Source organism: Semicossyphus pulcher, unplaced genomic scaffold, assembly GCF_022749685.1.
Source record: "Semicossyphus pulcher isolate SPU_LCO1_2020_fin unplaced genomic scaffold, fSemPul1.0.p SCAF_13, whole genome shotgun sequence".
In the NCBI taxonomy this organism is placed as follows: domain Eukaryota; kingdom Metazoa; phylum Chordata; class Actinopteri; order Labriformes; family Labridae; genus Semicossyphus; species Semicossyphus pulcher.
In genome coordinates this window covers 8,404,100-8,410,325 of record NW_027211637.1, presented here as the reverse complement: position 1 = coordinate 8,410,325, position 6,226 = coordinate 8,404,100, and positions in this window count along the sequence as shown.

Sequence of the window (6,226 nt, the reverse complement as noted above, 5' to 3'; positions counted from 1 at the left end):
GTAAAACTATCATATAAAAACTTAAACTTATATAAAGCCTCAAGTGTTGTTTCATTACTAATGAATGGGTTTTATTCTTAATATGTGTTAAATGTTGAAAAAAACAACAATTTACTCGGGTCCCTGGGTTGTTGTCAACCCTGTTAATTTCAATGAAAACACCCCTTCAGAGATAATGGACTGTTCCGAAAGTTGCATCATTCCTGGAAGTGAAATCATCTGCCTTTAATGAAGTTGATGGTGAAAAGACAAATGAGTGTCCTCTTTTTTTAATGATTTTTCTTTGAATTGTGTCAGCCCCGTTACCACAAAAGCATACTTTAAAAAGTTATTTGTTTGATTTTAAATGTACATATATAACAACATTTAAGCCTCTCATGAATGCACACCATGTGGTGTCATGACATTTACCACATGGCTAGTAATGGCTGCCAATAACATTTTTCGTCAACCCTCTTACCGTCAACCCTGTTACCATTCTAGGGTAACAGGGTTGACGAAAGTATATGCTTTTGTGTGTACATGAAAATATACTTTTCTTTCCAATACTATTTACATAATTTACATGTTTTTGCAGGTTTCATACCTAAATATCATGTTTTTCTATTTATTCTACTGATAGGCGGGCTACAATTTGTTGAGGTTACTGACCTATACTGATCTATCTTTTTAGATAGATTTAGATCTTTTTATTTTAGGAATGAGCTTTATAAATCAAATTCATTGTTATTTTTATTATTATTATTATAACTTACTACATGAAATAGGTTAGTGTTAACAATAAAGTGATTTATGTGTTTTATATGATTTTGTTAGGATGCCTCTTTCTGCAGCTGAAAAACAACGCAGATACAGACAACGTAGAGATGCTGATCCTGAGAGACGAGAAGCATATTCAGGGAAAGAGAAGGAAAAGTGGAGAAAGGACAGAGACACAGGGAAAAAGCTGTCTGTAAGTGAAGTAAATGAAAGAGAAAGGAGAGCCAAGCGATTGAAATGGAGAGCAGCACAAGTGAAATGCAGAACAGCCAAAGCAGCAAGTGCAGCAACCATAGATCAGTGCATGACGCCCCCTCTAAGTCCAGAACCAGAGCCAGATCCAGAGCCAGCACCAGGGCCCTCAAGGTTAGAGTTAGAGGAAAGAGAGGTTATGAGTCAAGGGCATGACATCCCTGATGCCGCCACACTCTACCGAGCGCTACTGACAACTGGCACTACAGTGAAGCTCTTCTATGTGGAAACTGATGACATTGTGGATGCATACCGCAACATGCCAGTAAACATCCCATCGGTCCCAGGGACAATGCGAATACATCAGGTGGTTACCAACAGAAAAGGCCACTTGATCTCCAGGGATGTGAGCTGTCTGTGTGCCACATTGAAGAACCTGTCCTGCACATGTTTCAGCACTTCATCTTCCCTCCACTGTCAGAGGACCCTCAAATGATTCAGGCTGAGGAACCTGAAGCAACCAACCCAGTCAGACCTCAACCAACCCAGTCAGAGGAGCATCTGACAGGAGAACCTCAGGGACCCCAGGAGATCGACTGGAATAATGATGAAATCATCGACGAATGGTGTGTCCTGACATATGATAAGGAATACTCATAGAATTAGCATAAAGGTAATTTTATCTTGACCTTATTTCTAGATCAGGTTTTTTGAGTTTTGAGTTTTCAGAGGAGATTTCAGAGCCATCAGGGAGGATTTGAGATTCAAGAGATTCTAGAGAAACCCTTTTCCAGTACTGGATGGCGAGCGCAGCCCACGAGATACAGAACCTGTGGCCTGCAGCAAGAAGGCTGTGAACTTAACTCCTGCGTCAAGGGCGGTAGGATTGAACTGTACACACACATACAGCTCTGGAGAAAGAGCCTTTTACCTTTCTTAATAATTGTCTCCCGGAGGGGTTGGAGTGAGAACTGACTCTTACAAAGACCCGGGTCTTTATTGTTTTATGTGCACACAGTTTTTTTAGTTTGTTATTTTCCTAACTGAATCTGTGGATATATGTACATTGTAACGTGAACTTACTTTGGGTCCGACCTGCTACTTGATCCACTGTTCAATATATGCAGTTAAAATTTACAGCTGTGTCCTGTGTATCTATTTCACTATGGTCATCCTTCCTCTTGGCTCCCGTCGTTCCTAAATTCTTCTGAGTCTGGTCCAATCTTTACAGTTACTTTTGTTGGAAGTTTTTTTACACTGTACTTAATCGTAACAAATATTGGTTACATAAGGTTCCCTAGCAGTAAATTGCCCACAGTATCACACTGCCTCTGCCGGCTTACCTTCTTCCCATAGTGCATCCTGCTGCCATCCCCAGGTAAGCGATGCACACGCACCAGGCCATCCATATAATGTAACAGAAAACATGATTCATCAGGACCAGGTCACTTTCTTCCATTGCTTCCTGGTCCAATTCTGATGCTCATGTGCCCATTGCAGGTGCTTACGGCAGTAGACAGGGGTCAGCATGGGCACCCTGACTGGTCTGTGGATACGCAACAAACTGTGATGCACTGTGTGTTCTGACACCTTTCTATCAAAAGCAGCATCAACTTTTTCAGCTTTTTCAGCTGCGGTAGCTCTTCTATTGGATCAGACCACACGGGCCAGCCTTCGCTCCCTATGCCCATCAATGAGTCTTGGCCGCCCATGACCCTGTTGCTGGTGTGACGGTTTTCCTATCCTTAGTTCACCAGTCAGTGGTCATAATGTTATGGCTGATCGGTGTCCACACCACAACAGCGAGTTTGTGCAGATTTTCGGTGAGAAGTGTGGTCATATATCCCTCAACACTCTTCTCCATCCTGACTGTCTGCACTCTGTCTCTCAGCAAGTGTGTATGCCTGTGTCGTTGTGTGTGTGTGTGTGTGTGTGTGTGTGTGTGTGTGTGTGTGTGTGTGCGTGGAGAGAAAGAGAAACAGAAAGCAGGTTGATGGTGGATCATAAATAAAAGGTCACTGCTGTATGTGCTTGACATGAAATGGGGAGCCAATACATGGAAACACAGACGGGTTATCACAGAGCCAACATGTCATAAATTTAAAGAGACAACAGGACACAAAAGAAAAAATGAAGGAAGTAGAGTAAGCGAGACAGTGAGGGAGATGAGAGAAGCAGATGCTGCTGTTCTGTTATGAATTAATCATAATTTATGTCTTTACAGACATTAAATGTGTGTGATGAGCACATAAAAACTAACAAGTGCAGGGAATCGATCAGGCGATATAACTAACAGATACAGGCCGATTTCCCAACCCATGTGTGTGACAGGATAATAAATACACAGAGACATATTACACCAGAAGCCTTCAGCAGAAGACAATACAATACTGTTGCTACCAACAGAAAAGGGAGGGGGAAGCAGAAGAGATTTATTTGCTATGTTAACCATTCCAACCCTTTATGTCTCTGACTTCAACCTAAAAGCGTCAGCAATGCACAGTTCATCCTTTCATCTCTCTTTGAGGATTAACTGGTGTTGAGCATGTGCTTTCTAGATACTCTTGCATTAATTAAGTAAGACAATATTTACTTCAATTCAAGTGGATTTGCATTAGAGGTCTTCACAGGTCCAAAATTTCATGCCCGAACCCTAACAGACCCGTTATTGTGCAATCCGGACCTGTAAAAAACTGAGAAATGCCGGACCCGGACCTGTCTATTATTTGAAAGATGGGGCCCGAATGGAGTTATGTCGGACCCGACCCCGGCCGGACTAAACAGACCCGATCAGCACCGACTTCACAGCTGATTAATATTAGCAAGTTGCCGTTAGTCAGCTGTCAAAAAAAACCTTTTTGTCCTACCTGTGTGACGCAGCCTTCTCCCCTGTGCCTGTCCGTGCATATAATCCATCCTCCGCCAAGAAAGTTCATAAAAAACATCCAGGTTTCCTGGTATCCATGTCGTGTTGATAAAAACAGAGATAATAATCCACTAGTTAATTCAGATTAAAAGTCCATTTGCTGTCATTCAGATGGATGACAAACTCGCGGCTTGTTTAGAAGCCACACACACGTGTTACACGTAACCGAGCATGAGCTGATCTTGTCCTGTACATGTGTAAATGCTGTTTAATGATAGAAAACTTTGTTCTATTTTAAAAACAGTAACGTTTCAGTCATAGGGAAAAAGTTTTTTTAAAAAGTGCTGGTTTGGCAGTGTATTGTAAATCAAATTAGCTGAAACCAACACGCTTGCAGGCATCTCGTTTGCTTTTGTAGCTCATATAGAGAAATCAGTATAAATTACAACCTGTTTCATAATCAGCATAAACCTCCTCATAGTAGCTTGAAATAAGGGAAGAAAAATAGAAAATGAAATGTGTTTGTACAAAAATAGAAAATGAAATGTTTTTGTACAAAAATAGCCCCTCTTCATTAAATCATATTAAATCATATATCACATCATGCACACCATCTCTTCATTTAAGGATGTTAAAGCTTTAAAACATTTAACAACTTGGAGGGAACTTGGAGTGTAACCGACCAGTTGAGGTGGTTCTGGCATCTCATTAGAATGCCTCCCGGGGGCCTCCCTGTGGAGGTTTTCCGGGCATGTCCAACTGGGAGGAGACCCCGGGGTGGACCCAGAGCTCATTGGAGGGATTACATGTCTCACATGGCCTGGGAACGCCTCAGGATCCCCCAGGAGGAGCTGGAAAGTGTTGCTAAGGAGAGGGAGGTATGGGCTAGCTTGCTTAGCCTGCAGCCTCAGCGACCTGACTCTGGATAAGCGGAGGAAAATAGATGGATGGATGGACATTTAACAAAAGTTCTGCAAACGTTTTTCTGTCAGCATCCCTCACAACACAGGATGTAAGTTTATTTTCAAAACTACTGGCTCTTGACTGCAATATGTCCTGCAGCTTTAACATCTTTACATCTGGTCCTCTAAGGTGCCATAAGGACATTAAAACATGGTGGTAGTGATGGTTTAGCTCATCATTGTGCCTGAAGTGCAACTCTGTGTTATTAAAGACTCACCATAGAAGATCTATCCCCTGACATGCTTACATTTCTGTTTTACTATCTGTGTATGGAAAGCTGATGGTGGCAAGACATGTGATGTTAACCACCGCTGTGTGTTTACATTATTCTAAACATTCTTTGGACACTCATGGTGCAACTTTGGAGGAATCAGACAGTGAAAGAGGAGAGCCTGAATTTCATACTGTTTAGCACATCTTATTATGCTTCTCATCTTTTTCCTGTACAAAACAACTCTCTCTATCCCTTGGACCCACAATGATTTTTAAGGAAAGGACAGACCTCAGCACCTTAAGCTGGCTATGTTCTGACCTTTGAATGGCAAAACGGCTAGTTCGTTTCAGGAGGAAGGAGAGGCTCGGGAAAATAACTAAATAAGACTGCAGGAAGTAGAAGACTTGAGCCTTTGTCTCCAAAAGTTACTGTCACCAGGCTTCTCACGCTAATTAGACATACATTTGATCGCCGTTAGAAACGGTACATGAAATGCCATATAAATAACACGACTGCAGCCCACAGGTCTGTTTGTATTTATTATATAAAGAAACATGCCACTCCACCTGAACTCTCTACTTTCATGCTGGTGAGTTTGTTAACCAAGAGTGGTAATAGTAGGGAGGGGGATTTATTTAGTTTTAAGATAACAGACTGAAAAGTCCCTAATAGCCTAATATAACCTGTTTTTTCTTGTTTATTGTATATATGTGAATTATGACACACTGCATTTATCATATAGGCTATAATTTCCTGTTTTCTTTTTACATCACAATAAATCAACTATACAACCTCAAAAAAGGATTAGGCCTATTTAAATTTATATTTCTTTATAAATATGAGAAAATTGTATCTTGAGTAAATCGTATCGTGAACCCAGTATCGGGAGTCGTATCGATTCGTGAGTTGAGTGTATCGTTACATCCCTAAGTGCAGCCTAAATGAGTGTAATGGACAAAACCAAAACACTCCCCCCACAGTCAAGTGAGGTCGCCATGACCGGTACTAGATGTGGAAGATGACATTGTGTTGGTGTGTGTGTGCTCTAGTACAGTATATCTACCTTTGTGAGGATGGATTTCTTTTTCAAGGCTAGGACTTGATTTTAGGGTTAAGTAGTTAAAAAGGCTCAGGTTTAAGGGTTGGTGCCTGGTATTTTATAGGCGATGCAGAGTGCCAACAAGGGTTGTCAGAAGCATCAATGTATATACGTGTGTGTTTGCAACATACCA